The sequence below is a fragment of the Delphinus delphis genome, chromosome 5, assembly GCF_949987515.2.
Source record: "Delphinus delphis chromosome 5, mDelDel1.2, whole genome shotgun sequence".
Taxonomy (NCBI): domain Eukaryota; kingdom Metazoa; phylum Chordata; class Mammalia; order Artiodactyla; family Delphinidae; genus Delphinus; species Delphinus delphis.
This window is the reverse complement of record NC_082687.1, coordinates 26,015,455-26,032,872: the sequence shown is the minus strand read 5'-3', so window position 1 is coordinate 26,032,872 and position 17,418 is coordinate 26,015,455.

Genomic DNA, 17,418 nt, shown 5'->3' with positions numbered 1-17,418 from the left:
GGCAGGCAGATTCTCAACCACTGCACCACCAGGGAAGCCCCAAGAATAATTTTTAAGAAGTAAAATTTTTCAAAAAATTCATGCCTTCCAGCCCACAGTCAAAAAGAATTTTTTTGAGTCACAAGTACTCATTTTTTTTTTGATATTTCATCCATTTTTGGTGGAATTTCTTCCCTAATGGCCTCAATGACTAAGTACTTTTGGTTGTAATTAAATAACCATTTAATTAAGGATATTTTAAACATTTAAAAAATGATAATATACAAGATAATTACAAGTCTGCAATAAAGTTCTTTTCATGCACTGAATTTTTATTATGAATGTATCAATAATACTCTAGTTGCTCTTCCATTTCTAGACTTACTGCAGAATTTTTTTTTTAGCAGCTTAGACATTTTTAATGTCATGCAATGATTCAAAGGGGAAATTGTTCAGTCACATTTTAACATCATTCTTTAATCACAATTTAGTCAATTTAGGTTAATCTATCCTTTTAAAAAGGTATTATTGCTATAATCAACTTCTAATATATTCTTAAACCTCTGACTTTTTTTTTTTTTTTTTTTGCGGTACACGGGCCTCTCACTGTTGTGGCCTCTCCCATTGCGGAGCACAGGCTCCAGACACGCAGGCTCAGCGGCCATGGCTCATGGGCCCAGCCACTCCGCAGCATGTGGGATCTTCCCGGACCGGGGCATGAACCTGCATCCCCTGCATCGACAGGCAGACTCTCAACCACTGCGCCACCAGGGAAGCCCTGATTTTTTGATAGACATAAAAAGAAAAAGGAATAGTCTTCATTCTTCCTTTACCCAGTTAATCCACAAGAACCAAATTATGTGAAGATAACTTAGAAACCATTAAATTCCCAATAAAACACTTATGGAGAAACATAAGCTTCAGAATTTAGTACAATAATTTAGCTAACAAAGCACATAGAATGTGATTAGGAAAATCAAGTTCACTCTCAAATATGTACGGGATGAACAGAACTCTCCTTTTTTCAAACCTTCTGGATTAACAATTTAATATTTTCTTTTTCTTTAATTAATTAATTCATTCATTTATTTATTTTGGCTTCATTGGATCTTCGTTGCTGTGCACAGGCTTTCTTTAGTTGTGGCAAATGGGGGCTACTCTTTGTTGCAGTGAGCGGGCTTCTCATTGCGGTGGCTTCTCTTGTTGCGGAGCACAGGCTCTAGGTATGTGGGCTTCAGTAGTTGTGGCATGTGGGCTCAGTAGTTGTGGCTCATGGGCTCTAGAGCACAGGCTCAGTAGCTGTGAAACATGGACTTAGTTGTTCCGTGGCATGTGGGCTCTTGCCGGACTAGGACTCAAACCCATGTTCCCTGCATTGGCAGGCAGATTCTCAACCACTGCACCACCAGGGAAGCCTGTCACAATTTAATATTTTCTAATGGTTATCCAGTTAGTCAAAAAGCATTAGAGAGAGATTGTTTTGTGAGAACAGTATAATAGGCTATGAATACGTATTTTTTAATAGGTCACAATCTCTACTCTTAAGAAGCATATATGGGAGCTGAGGAGTAAAGACTGCATAAGATACACTTTGTAAATACGATGCAACATATTAGCAAATTATTCAACTCCACCCTCTTATTTCTAATATCCACTTCAGATCTTAAGAATAATGACATATCATTATATTTTATACCTAGCTTATAAGATTATGGCAGAATCAGGAAGTACTCAGAAAGTTTGGTTTTGCTGACCCAGACACTTGCAATTCTATTCCAGTCTTTCTTCAACAGCCAGACACCCTAAAGATCTTATTTATTTATTTATTTATTTTACAATATGTGTCAGATACACTATGCATCAGTTTAAAATAGCATGTTTAATAATAAGCATGCTAATAATAATTATTATTTTGTATCAGTAAGATTAGGCTACATAATGCAGCAGTAAGAAATCTCAGTGGTTCACAACAACAGAGTAGATTTCTCACATATTATATGTTGGCTTTGGGTGTTGTTCTTCTTCATAATCTCTTTACTCCAGAATCCAAGCTGAGGAAACCCCTAACTGAGACATCACCATTCTCATAACAGAGAGAAAAGAGAGAGTGGTGGACATATACAACAGCTCTTAAAAATTTCTGCTTATAAGTTATATATATATAGATAGATAGATAGATCATATCCACTCACATTTCATAGGCCCTCCTTCTGCACCTGGGCTATGGAGAGGTCATAAATCCAGACCCTTCAGATCAGGGCTTGCTGTCCTCATTGATTGGGATGAAGCCCAATTCTGATTTTATTTTATTCAAGTCTATTTTTCTTCCTTCTCCATCAATCCCAAAGCTCACTTCTTTCCTTAGGCACGTCACCCCCTACTCTAGTGTACCTTAAGGTGCATGTCCTTGACAAACATAAAGTGTTGTTAGGTGTACGTTTGTGTCTTCAATGGACAGAGAGGAGATTGTGCTGGATCTTGTGTCCACCACATTATAGCTTTCCATTCCCCTAGGATTAAAATTGCTTCCAATTTCCCATCCTACAATCTTTGATGAGGACCCTTGTACAAACCCCTCCAGGACTATGTATAAGGGTCTGAAAGGTATGCTCCAGAGTAGAGGTATCAGCCAAAGGGTACACAGGTAATGTTACAAAGGGTTGCCCGAAGGTTCTCTAAGGGCACTGCACCAGTTACCCTACCCCAGTAGTGTGCTGGAGACAGTTTACACAGCTTTGCAAGAGCTAATTGTTAAATTCTAAGAATTTTACAAGTTTATTATTAAATACAGCCATTATTAAAAATTAAACTTCATTTTATTGTATTCATTTTACTACTTTACCTTTTACAGTGTATTTTACCTCATTTCACTGTTACCCATGCTCTAGATGTTATTTACATCTATTATAACTGAACAGTGGAAATGCTATATAACACTGTACTACTGTACATCTCATCCCAATTCTACTTTCATTGATGTCACATTGGCAGCTTGAACTCAGCAACACTGGAACCATTTACACCATGGATATTGGCAAATGCTACGAATCAAGGCTTGATTGATTGCTTAAGGTCTCTGCTAAAATATCACCTACTCAGACAGGCCTTTACTCACAACTCTATTTTTAAAAATACACATGCATCTTCATCACAATAACTACCTCCTTTACTCTTTATCTTCATAGAATACTCATACTTCATAGAATACTCACTTTATCTATGTGGTTACTTGTTTATTTCCTTATTATTAGTCTCCCTCACTGTTAAATTAACATTTGTTAAGTAGAACACAGAATGCCAGATGACAAGGAACAAAAGACCACAAGAATAATTGAAACAAAGTTCATTGCTCACAGGTCCTGAAGGGCCACACTGGGAGGTCAGGCAGAGTGCAAGCAGAGAGAGGGGCAGGACCTGAGGCATATGCCTTTATGAGCATCCACGGGTGGAGTGCTTTAGGGTTCTGACTAAGACCAGATTTGTCAATTCAAATCAAAAGAAGCAGGGTTTCAGTAAGCTCCACATAGGTTCTTATCTAAGAGGCACACAAGGAGAAGGTCCTGGGAAGTAGAGAAGACTGTATCACAAGGGCTGCTGGGGAAATCATATCAAGAACTTAAAATTACTTGTGACTGTTATCTAGGGCATGCTTTTGCGTAAAGGGAATAGTGTCTGTTTAAGGCCCCTGCAGGCTTGTTAGCCAAACAAAATGGATGCCAAGCCAGCAATACCTTGGAGTAGCGAGGCTAAACTCTCAGTACCCACTAACATAAGTTCTCTGAGGGTGTGAACATTGTTCATCTTATTCACTGTTGTAATCACAGCACCAGCATAGGAACTGGCATATAGTAGGTTCTCAATAAATATTTGTTGAATGAACAGAATAATGGATGTATGTGAGTGAATGAATGAATAAACTCAATATTTGATACTCATAAGATTGGAGCAAAACTAGGTATGGAAGAAACACCGGAGCAAAGCCCAAAGGACCACAGCAAGACATCCTTCATATTCATTAAAATAATAACTTTTATTGAGTGCCAGCTGTGTGTCAAATCCCGTGACTACAAAAAGCTATAAAATGAAGATCCATCCCTGAGGCTCACAATGTAATTAAGGAAATAGAATATACTTACAAAGAAATTAATAATAATAGAATGTAATAATTTCATGATTAGTAAAATACCTTTAAGTGGTACAAGATGTTTCAGCTTCATGAAAATTGGTGTGTGTAAATATATATATGAGAGATTTTTGTAATTTTCACAAATAAGTGTAATATAGGGGAAAAAAATCAAAGCAGAACCAAAACGATCTGCCAGTAATTTGTTGTGTCTTACAACACAATACTCAACAGCATTTAAAAAAAAAAAAATCTAGTCTCTCAAAAATGTACCATAGCAATGTCCAGCATACAATAGTGAATTATTAGATATATGAAAAATTAGAAAACTATGGCTGATAACCAAGAAAAACAGCAGGCAATAGACACAGCCCTGAGATGATGTGGATTTTAGTATTAGCAGACAAAGGCTTTAAAGCAGATATTATAAATTTGTTCATGGGCCTAAAGGAAGAGATGATCATAATAAGTAAGCATATGAAGAATCTCAGCAAAGAAATAGAAACTATAAAAAAAAAGAGCTGAATGGAAGTCTTATAACTTTAAATTATGCTGATATATATTTTTAAATTCCCAGATGGGTTTAAGAGTATATTAGAGACTGTAGAAGAAAGTTATAATGAACCTGAAGGCAAATCAAAAAGAATTATCCAACAGAACAGAGAGAAAAATAATTGAAAAAAAGTAACAAACTTAGTGACCTGAAGGACAATATAAAATGGTCTAATGCATATAGTATAACTAGAGTCCCAGACGGAGAAGAGAGAGAAGACAAAGGAAAAATATATATATATATATGTATACATAAACATATATATATGTATATGAAAAAATAATGGCCAAAATCTTCCAGCTGTGTTGGAAAACATCAACTTACAGCTCCAACAAGCTCAGTGAACCCAAACACAATAAATACAAAGGGAACAAAACCTGGGTACATCATAATCAAACTACTGACAGCCCAAGTTAAAGAGAAAATCTAATAGAGAGAAAGGTACATAATATACAGCAACACAAGCCATGGCAGACTTCACATCAGAAATAATGGAAACCAGAAGACAAAGAAATGATATTTTTAAACTGCTGAAGGAAAAAACTATCAAAGAGAACTCTCTGTCAAGTGAATATATCCCAAATGATTGGAATAAAGACATTTGAGGGGACTTCCCTGGTGGTGCAGGGGATAAGACTCCACACTCCCAATGCAGGGGGCGCAGGCTCTATCCCTGGTCAGAGAACTAGATCCCACATGCATGCCGCAGTTAAGAGTTTGTATGCCACGACTAAGACCTGGTGGAACCTAAATAAATAAATGAATATTTTTTTAAAAAGACATTTGAAAATGAACAAAATCAGAGACAATTCAAGATCAGCAGCGCTCAACTGCTAATGAAGACTATTTTGAAAATAAACTCAAACCACAGATTGGGAGAAACTATTCACAATACAAATATATGACAAAGATCTTATACATAGAGTACAGAAAGAACTCATACAACTCAATATCAACACAATTCCAATTTAATAAATAGGGAAAAGACTTGAACAGACACTTCACAAAAGAACATCTACAAATGAACAATAAGCACATGGAAAGGTGCTCAACATCACTAGTCACCAAATGAAAAACACAATGAGATATTACTTCACACCCACTAAAATGGCTAAAATTAAAAAGATTGATATCCCGGGCTTCCCTGGTGGTGCAGTGGTTGAGAGTCCGCCTGCTGATGCAGGGAACATGGGTTCATGCCCTGGTCCAGGAAGATCCCACATGCCACGGAGCGGCTGGGCCCGTGAGCCATGGCTGCTGAGCCTGCGAGACTGGAGCCTGTGCTCCGCAACGGGAGAGGCCACAACAGTGAGAGGCCCGCGTATCGGAAAAAAAAAAAAAAGATTGATATCCCTAAACATTGGGCAGGTATGTGAGCCACTGGAACTCTCATGCATTGCTGTGGGAATGTAAGATGGAAATTATTGGAAACTATTTGGAAACTATTGGGCAGTTTTTTATCAACTTAAGCTATTTGGCATTTTCTTATAAATTTAAACATATTCCTATGCTATCACCCTCCAACTCCACATTTAGGTAATTACCAAGAGAAATGGAAATGTACATCCATACAAAGTATGTAACTGTTTAGAGCAGCTTTATGCATAATAGCCAAAAATGGAAAACAACCCAAATGACCATCAACAGGAGAATGGACTAACAAATCGTGAGATATCCATGCAGTGGAAAGTTACTCAACAATTAAAAAAAAGTATTTGTGTGTACAGATATACACAAAACATGAATAAATCTCAAAAACATTAAGTTGAGCAAAAAAGCCAGACAGAAAAGGGTACATACCAAATGAATTTATTTATTTAAAATTCAATAACACGCAAAACTAACCTATGATGATAGAAAACCAGAACAGCGGTTGCTTCCGGCAGGTAAGGATTAACTGAAAGGGATCACAAGGGAACTTTTGAGGTGATAGAAACATTCTCTACCTTGATTGACTACTGGCTATATAAGGCTATACACTTTTCAAAACTCATTGAATTGTACATTAAAAATCTGTGTTTTATGGTATGTAACATTTACTTCAAGAAACAAAAATCACTGCAGAATTTTCAAAAAACTTGGCAAGCCAATTTTTAAATTTATATGGAGAAGCAAAGCATACAAATAGTCAAGACACTGTTGAAGAAGGAGGAAGGGAATAAGTTAGGAAAACACTAAAATCAAAACGTCATAAATCCACTGTAATTTTCAAATGTAGTATTTATAAACGAGTAGCTAAATTAACTGATGGAATAGAGAGGCCCAAAGCAGAGCCACACACAGATGGAAATTTGATTTATGCCAGAGATGACATCAAAAATCACTGAAACAGATTATTCAATGACTAGTACTGAAAGAATTGGCTATTCAAATGGAAATAAAATTGGATCCTTATCTTAATACAGACACACAAAAAATAAACTCCAAACTGACTGAAGATTTAAATATGAAGGGCAAAACTTCAAAACTTTTAGAAAAACATATAGGAGAATACTTTTATGACCTCATGTTAGGAAAGAACTTTTCAAACAAAATATACCAATAAACCTGACAAATTAAAATTTTAAATTTCTGTTCATCAAAAGACATCAAAAGCAGAGTGGGGAAACAAAAGCCACAAAATGAATGATAAAACAAGGATAAACAGAATTTGTGAAGCACTCTTACAAAACTGTAAGAAAAAAAGATAACCATCACCCCCTAAAAAAATGGACAGAAAGCAAATAAATATTTCAGAGAAGAAAAAATTACAAAACAAATAAACAACAAAGAAAAACACAAAGGAAAGATGTCCTACCTCATTAGTAGCACTATTAGCTCTTCGTTTTTCATTTATTATAGAAGGGGGTGGGTAATGCTTTAAAAAAGTAGACATGTACCAAATTATGTGGTAACACAAAATAAACAAGTGTTAAAATCAACATTCAGCCATATCTAAGACCAAACCCTTAGGTCACCTCCATAGATTGAATTTCTCAGATGTCAGAATCTTGGGATTTTACCCCAAAAGTAGTTTTTACTATAATTTATCATTAAAACCACTAGTAAAATTTTTTTAATTTGACATAATATAGGAAAATCAGTTCCTCAATACTGTCAGCTGATGGATTGATCCTGAGGTCACCATACACTTCATACACTTCATCTGTTATACTAAATAGATTCACTCTTTCAACTGAGGTTGGTAGATGGACATACTTAGGAGTTCCTCATTTTTGTTTAACACTGTCTTCCTTTATTCTATATATTCTTTGTTATGTCTAGATGAAAGATGATTTATTACAGATGTTGTACATGATTTGGGTTGTTTTCCCACCTTGTCAAATTTAACAAGGCAAACTTAACATTTTACTTTTTATCCATCCTTCAAGATGTGAAGAATTTCTAAAGAGAACTTTTTCCTGAAAGACTCATGGCCTAAACGGAATTAAATAACTAAACAATACTGTACAATAAGAATAGTTTTAAAGGTAATTTTCATTAATATTTGAATACTAATACAACTTCAAAGATTAATTCTAATCTCTATGCTATGATTTCTATTATTCTTTCTTGTATTATTTAAATTTTATAAATATTCACTGGCTCTAAGAAGATATAATATTCTTCCTAAAGTTATCTAGCTAACATATTCTATCTTAATATTAATCTTTATTTTATATCTATTTCCTTATACATTTATTATTTGAAATATTCTGATTATTTTTGTATATAAAATAATTTCTACAATCGTTAATTATTGTTGCATTTTACTCTTGCAATATCATTTACATTTATACTTCAACAGATCAATAGACTGTCAACATTTAGAATCTACAGAGATGTTTTTCATCCCAAACTACATATAGAATGTAATCTGTTTGAAAGTGAATATCCAGGTAGTAGCAGTAAATCTGAATTATATGCCTTGCTCTTGTTGTTGGCATTGTTATGCTGATTCAACATGGTTTAACTTATATGACCACACTGCTGAATGTTTAGGGATGACAGTTGAAGTAGACATTTGTCTAGTCATCCTTCCAAAAGCCTTAGCCTGAACCAAAGACAAAAATGTTGGCCAAATATTTTAGCTAACACCAAACTATGGTGCATCCCTAAAAGGAAGTATGTAACCAAACATCTGTCTCCTAGAGAGAACCTTATATCCCATATCCACATAGATATATATAGAAATTCTTTATCTCCAAACTAAATTTTCCCAGATACAAAAACACAGAGATGGGATATCAAGATGCTCAATGGATTGTGTTATGCTTGTTCTTGTTCTTGTTGATAATGGTGACTTCTTATCCATAACCCTCTGCCACTTATAAAACTTCATAGCAGCCTCTCACCACACAAAGCTATATCCCATGCTCAGTGTACTTCTCCCATGGTGATAGCACTGCTTCAGAATAGAGTGGACAAAGTAGACTTCTTGGTGAATTCTGAATAAGAAACTAAAAACAAGATTATTTAAGGCATAAAAGGTATCACTATAAATAGGAATCATTTCGCTAGAAGCAAAATGGTAAAAATAGACAGAGAAGAGGAAAAGAATAAACATGTTCACAGTAGTTTAGCTCAGTTTGTGCACTATTCTAAAGCGAACAAACTTCCACTTGTATCAATGGAGACATGAGAATTAACTCAGAGAATAGATCATGCACAATAAAAAAAAAAGAAAAAAAAACCACCCTAACGAATGATTTGCCTTGAACCTTCAGACCGCAACCATTTTCAAATTGCCCAACCCTAACAGAGAAGCAAGAATATGATTCTCAAACATTTTGGTCTCAGGGGGCTTCAGATTCCGAAAAATTATTGATGACCCCAAAGAGATTTCATTTATGTAGGCTATATATATTCATACTTACCATATTAGAAATTGAAAAAGAATTTTTTTAAAATAAATTTATTTATATTTCTGGCTGCGTTGGGTATTCGTTGCTGTGCGCGGGCTTTCTCTGGTTGCAGCGAATGGGGGCTGCTCTTCGTTGCGGTGCACGGGCTTCTCATTGCAGTGGCTTCTCTTGTTGCAGAGCATGGGCTCTAGGCGTGTGGGCTTCAGTAGTTGTGGCGCGTGGGCTCAGTAATTGTGGTTCGTGGGCTCTAGAGCTCAGGCTCAGTAGTGGTGCACGGACTTAGTTGCTCCGCGGCATGTGGGATCTTCCCCAGCCAGGGCTCAAACCCGTGTCCCCTGCATTGGCAGGTGGATTCTTAACCACTGCGCCACCAGGGAAGCCCTGAAATAGAAATTTTTAAAATGTTTATTTTAAACGTTTTAATAAATCCATTACACGTTAACACAAGTGGTATGCTTTTATGAAAATAACTGCATTTTCCAAAATAAAAAATTTAGTGAGAAGTGTTTTAAACTTTTGCAAGTATCTTTAATGTCTGGCTTAATAAAACACAATTGGATTCTCATATCTGCTTCTAAATTCAATCTATAAGCAATATATTGCTTTGAACTATTATAAAGAAAATCCAACCTCACACAGATGTGCAGTTGGAAAAGGGTGGAGTATTTCACATTCTTCTCAGATAATTGTGTGTATTCTTCTTTGGTACTATACCAAAATTTAACAAATGGTGATTTCATAAAAGTTGGAGGATTGACACTACTCGACTTCAAGTCTTACTTTAGAGTAATCAAGACAGTATGGTATTGGCAAGATAACAGACAAATTAGATCATTAAGACAGAATAGAGCACCCAGAAATAAACCCACATAAATATAGTCAACTGATCTCTGACAAAGCAGTAAAGGCAATACAATGGAGCAAAAATCATCTTTTCAACAAAGGTGCTGAACTAACTGGGCATCCACATGCAAAAAGATTAATCTAGACCCAAATTCATACCCTTCACAAAAATTAACTCAAAATGGATTATAGACCTAAATGTAAAATGCAAAACTAACTCCTAGAACATAACATAGGAGAAAACCCAGATGACCTTGGGTATGATGATGACTTTTTAGATACAATAGCAAAGGCATGATCCATGAAAGAAAGAATTGCTAAGCAGAATTTCCTTAAAATTAAAAACTGCAGCTCTGCAAAAGACAACATCAAGAGAATGAGAAGTCACAGACTGGGAGAAAATATTTGCAAAAGACACATCTGATGAAGGAGTGTTATCCAAAATATACAGAGAGCACTTAAAACTCAACAATAAGAAAACAAACAACATAATTTTAAAATGGGCCAAAGAGATACCTCACCAAAGAAGATACACAGAAGGAAAATAAACATATGAAAAGATATTACACATCATATGTCATCAGGAAAATGCAAATTAAAAAACAAATTAGATACCACTATAACTATTTGGTCATTCCTGGCCAAAATCCAGAAAAACGATAACACTAAATGCCAGTGGGGATGTAGAGCAACAGGAATTCTCATCTATTGTTGGTGGGAATGGAAAATGGCACAGCTACTTTGGAAGACAGTTGGCAGTTGCCTACAAAACTAAACATACTCTTGTCATACCACCCAGCAGTCATACTTCTTGGTATGTGGAGTTGAAAACTTATGTCCACGCAAAAACCTGCACATAAGTGTTTATAGCAGCTTTATTCATAATTGCCAAAACTTGGAAGCAAGCAGGATGTCATTCAGTAGGTAAATGGTTAAATAAACTAGGGTACATCCAGACAGTGGAATACTGTTCAGCACTAAAAAAAAAAATGAACTATCGGGCCTCCCTGGTGGCGCAGTGATTGAGAGTCCGCCTGCCGATGCAGGGGACGTGGGTTCATGCCCCGGTCCGGGAAGATCCCACGTGCCGCGGAGCGGCTGGGCCCGTGAGCCATGGCCGCTGAGCCTGCGCGTCCAGAGCCTGTGCTCTGCAGCGGGAGAGGCTGCAACCGTGAGAGGCCCGCGTACCGCAAAAAAAAAAAAAAAAAAAAACTATCAAGCCATGAAAAGACATGGAGTAATAGTAAATGCATATTTCTACGGGAAAGAAGTCAATGTGAAAAGGCTATATACTGTAGGATTCCAAATATATAACATTCTGGAAAAGGAAAAACCACGGAGACAGCAAAAAGATCAGTGGTTGCCAGGGGTTAAGGGTGGGGAGAGGGATGAATAGGTGGAGCACAGAGGATTTTTAAGGCAGTGAAAATACACTGTATGATATAATAATGGTGGATCCGCTTCATTATACATTTGTCCAAGCCCACAGAATATACAACAGCAAGAGTGAACCCTGATATGAACAACAGACTTTGGGTGATAACAATGTGTCAATGTAGATTCATCCATTGTAACAAATGTACCACTCTAGCAGGGGATGTTGATACTGGGGGTCTGTGCATGTGTGGAGGCAGGGGGTATAGAAATCCCTGTACCTTTCTCTCAGTTTCGTTGTCAATTTAAACTGCTCTAAATATATATATATTTTTTTTTAATTTTTAAATTTAACTTAAAGAAAACAAAACAGTGGAAGGCTACACACAAATCTAACAAAAGTGGGTCTGGGTAATAGGGAAAACAGAGACATGAATGAAAGCTAGACTTGGAAACGTATACTTTAGCAGATTCTTAAATTTTGTGTCACAAAAATTATGTATTGCCAACTCATAACAAAATAAAATAACAATTATATAATATAATCTTTTTTATAATCACACAGATATAATAGAACAAAATATTAATGACACTCATCTCTTTGTGATTTTTTTGGTCATTTACTTGATTTTTCTCTTTGTTTACTTATTTGTACTTTGTGAGTTTTCTACAATAAATATGTATTATCTGTGTAATTTTAAGTAGTTTCAAAAGCTTATCATCCCACTTCCCCAAATTAATGGAGAATAATTTCAGTAGTATCTCAGTATAAGCACTTTGAGCAACCTCAGGAATGCTTATGAATACCCGGCCCCCCAAAGTAAATTTTCCCTATATATGTTCTGCTGAAGACCCTGTCGATGAAGAGTACTCAGTACGAACTTTAAAAGCGCAAATGGCTTATTATTTTCCAACCACCAAATGCATTTTTAAAAATTTTTATTTTTTCTTTATTTTCATTTTTTATTTGTGGAAGTATAGTTGATTTACAGTATCATGTTAGTTTCAGGTATACAACACAGTGATTCAGATATATGTATATTCAGATATACATACATATCTATAATAGATATATATATTCAGACTCTCTTCCCTTATAGGTTATTACAAAATATTGAGTACAGTTCCCTGTGCTACACAGTAGGTCCTTGTTGGTTATCTATTTTATATATAATAGTGTGCATATGTTAATCCCAACCTCCTAATTTATCCCTCACCCCACCTCATTTTCCCCTTTGGTAACCAACAGTTTGTTTTCTATGTCTGTGAGTCTATTTCTATTTTGGAAATAATTTAATTTGTATCTTTGTTTTTTTAATATATTCCACATATAAGTGATCATTGTTTGAAATTTTACACCAATCTACTTTCTTGCCCAGAAACCAATTTCACTACTTAATATTTAGTTAATGGGTGAAAGTTGCCTTATCTGTCCATTCACATTTATTTTTGTGTTGAAAGATAAAACAGAACTATGTCATCTTCACAGACTCCCCTAGAACATGTTCTATCGATAGCCTCACCTTTACTGCTTAAACTCGTTCGGATTCTCTTCCACTACTTGTCCATTCATAAAGATGAAAAGCGTAAAGCTATTTTAGTAGAAATATTGATTTGAAATTTAAAACTGTTAAGAATAAATTGCTTGTTTAAGAAAAGCTGGAGGGGGAACAGCAAACTAGGCTGTTCTGTGTAAATAAGCACTGTTAGGGCGTGCCATTCTTATAATTTCTGTGAACAGATAGTGTGTCTTCCAAAGTGTAATTCTCTGAACCTCGGCTGCCAAGAATAAGGAAAGCTGCGGCACAGTATTGTCATAGTCAACGTCTAGCAACAACTTAAATTTGTGGCACATACATAATACGAGCACATTCATTGTTCTCCCTCCTTGTCCACTAGATACACTGGCAAATAAACATTTTGCCATAGGAAGATCACAAAATGCTTTCAAAAAATGTCTGCAACATACTCTAAAGGAAACAAAGGGAGCCTTTAATCAGGTCCAATAAGCAATGATCCAATATCCTTCAACAAACACTACTCCAGCTCCCAAAAATCTGGTCTGTCAGTGTGCAGGAAGGATTCTCCCATCAAGTGTTAAAGGAGCCCTTATCAAGGAATGACCTGAGTTCTTAGTGCGTCCTTCAGTGAAGAGATAAACACTTGTCTCCAAAGGACTTCCTAGAACTCTGCACAGTGTGGGTAAGAGAAGGCTGAAAAAGTACAGCCTCCTTTAAAAGAAAAACGAGTCATGCTGTGCAGCATTTTAAGCGTAAGAGTGGTAATTCATATGCTGGTGAATGCCATGAATCTGGAAGTTTTCAGCAACTACTAAATACATTCATTTCTTTGTTAGATATTCCACATAAGTGAATGTTACTAATTACAGAAGCCATTATCTCAAAGCAGTTTTTTTTTCCATTCTAAACATGTGCAAAGAGTCTATCGCACCACATTATCATTTTTTAAATAAAGAGTATTATAAACATAATTTCACTCTTTAAATCTATGGAGACTCATGTAAAGTCCTATGAAGCAAGGATTGAGGGGTGTAAGGCTGTCTGTTCCTATACGCTACGTGCCACTGATGGCTGCGCTGTGTTTTCATAGTTTTTCTGTCAACTGTTTGCATTCCTCTCTTTTCCCTGCTATTTGTTATTAATTCAACTTACTAACAGTATGTGCTGCCTCTTTTTCAGACACTGGGTGAGACCTGAATGGTAGCGCTCAACTTCTCTTACAGATCCCAGTGTGCTCTGGGCAGGTCTTTGGTGTTCAGAAGTTTTGTCAATTACTTCCAGGCTTAAGACAAAATATGTTATAGGTTAAATCTGACTTCTGGAAAAATGGTGGATTAATTTAATATAGTTCCAGAATTTTATTAACTGTTTCAACATTCTAACCTGCATATTGTCACAAAAGACAACACTATAGTTAAGTCAAAATTCTATGGCTTGGGGACTTCCCTTGTGGTCCAGTGGCTGGGACTCCATGCTCCCAATGCAGGGGGCCTGGGTTCAATCCCTGGTCAGGGAACTAGATCCCACATGCCACAACTAAGAGTTTGCATGCTGCAACTAAAGATCCTGTATGCCGCAACTAAAGATCCTATATGCCGCAACTAAGACCTCCCAAGTAAATAAACATTTTTTTTAAAAAAATTCTATGGCATGAGAAAAACAAAACCAAAATGAAACAAAATTCTATGGCATAATCTTCTCAAGGTTGTCACTGTTTTCAAAATGATGAACTCAGGTTCCCAAAGCACATACCTCAGAACACAGGATATTCATAGGTGATATAGTGAGAAGTACTACTTAGAACCAGCTCTGGGGCCTCTACCCTAGGCACTCCCCATCACCCTCAGTGCTCTGGGCTTCCTCAGGACCAGGAGGGTAGACTTTGGATGAAGAGACTGTGGTGTCCACAAACATGCAAGCAAAACTTCTCCTGGGGTGGGAAGAGAAGTGGGAAAGAGACTCAGAAAGCAGAGAACCAGGGCACAAAATGCCAAGGAATCCAAAAATTCTAAATGAAAGTCTGAATTCCAGGTCATTTTGTAGGTATGTCAGTCAAGGTAAGAACATGGAACACATTTTAACAATTTGTTAGCTTAATGTATAGCTCTTAAATATATTGGCATACGATATATAGGTGCTCATTTGTACTTATGTTTCAGCAAGGCAAATAATTGATACACTGTAATTTCTACAAATTCTGTGAAAGCAGAGAAACTTCTTACCTTGTTCACTGCTATAGCTCCAGGACCAAACACATAACTGATGATGAAAAAGGTACCCGAGGGTTTAAAAAAAAAAAAAAGTTTGAGAAATGCTACCTTTTGCAGTCTCCTTTGGAGGATTAACTGTGCAAATTAGCATTTTAAAGGCTTTGAGAAGCTACAGTCTTAAGCAAGCCCTGCCCACCTCCCCACCCCCACCAACCCTCTACCCCTCCACCCCCCACACACACACCTCCCCAACCCCCCGAGACCTTCTCACATCTACTTTATGGTAGAAGTCTTTTAGGAATTGATCAAATCGATGACATATATCTACCAGCCCACTTTGGGAGCAAGTCAAGACACCTAGAATGGATATAATTTACCCTCAAATATGGTCCCAGATACAATCCAAACATTACAAAAAGCTAAGAAATATACTGGATACTCATGAAGGAAATAAATATAAGATTTTCTTTTTCAATGAACAAATCAAGAATTTAATGATAGCAAAAAAAATAATCTTTTCCTGAAATTTTTCTACCTGAGAATAGACAGTTTAGAGAGGGATGCAGAGAGAAAAAGTAACAAACCTATCATATTAAATTCAAGGTGAGAATAAACATCCTATAAATTTTAATACTCATTCAACACCTCATTTATTAATTTAAAGTGTAATTTATCTGTTGTCACTAATCTGGATTCAAATGCTGACCAATTCAGCACTTTTAGTTTAAGCATGAAGATCTATTGCAATTAATACCGATGCTGATTATGATTAACACTTGGCATCAGAGCAAGGCAGAGTGGGAAACTTACATTATAGACTTTTAGTTTAACCTGGAACTACAGAAAAAAGTGGGGATGTATATTAGGACTATTTCAGAGACAAGTCAATATATCCTATTCAAACTAACTTAACTACATAAAAGGAGTTACTGCCTGATGTAACTGGGAAGCATATGGAGGCCATTGACCTTGGAAATAACTGAATTAAGGAATTCAACTCACTCCTCTCTCCTCTGTTCTTCTGCTTCTTTGCCCCTTTCCCTCTCCCCTCTCCTCATGTCTCTTACTCTTTCACACAGCTCCAAGTTATAGCATCACAGCTCAGAAACCCCAAAGGACAGAGCACTTCAACTTTCGGTATATAAAAACTCAGGGAAAGAAGTCTCATTGGCCAGGCTTGGGTCACATGTCCCATTAGATCAACTGCTAAGACCTAGACAGGTATGCCACTGCTTGACATCAATGACATCATGGGGTGAGATAAATCAACACATGGCAGGTAGTCTTACCAGAAGAGGGGAAAGGAATACAGAACTTCAGTTGTCCCAGGCAGAGTGTAATTCACAACACTCTTCAAGTGTCTATGAAGGAGGATGAGAAAGATCATTAAGAATTAACTTCTAGGGCTTCCCTGGTGGCGCAGTGGTTGAGAGTCTGCCTGCCGATGCAGGGGACACGGGTTCGTGCCCCAGTCTGGGAGGATCCCAAATGCCACGGAGCGGCTGGGCTCGTGGGCCATGGCCGCTGAGCCTGCACGTCCAGAGCCTGTGCTCCACAACAGGAGAAGCCGCAACAGTGAGAGGCCCGCATACCGCAAAAAAAAAAAAAAAAAAAAAAAAAAAAAGAATTAACTTCTAAAAAATAAAATTAGATTTAAAAAAATAGGATAAAGATGTGATACATATATATACAATGGAATATTACTCAGCCATAAAAAGGAACAAAATTGGGTCATTTGTAGAGACGTGGATGGACCTAGAGACTGCCATACAGAGTGAAGTAAGTCAGAAAGAGAAAAACAAATATCGTATATTAACGCATATATGTAGAATCTAGAAAAATGGTACAGATAAACGTATTTGCAAAGCAGAAATAGAGACACAGATGTAGAGAACAAACGTATGGATACCAAGCAGGGAAGGGGTGGGTGGGATGAACTGGGAGATTGGGATTGACATATATACACTACTAT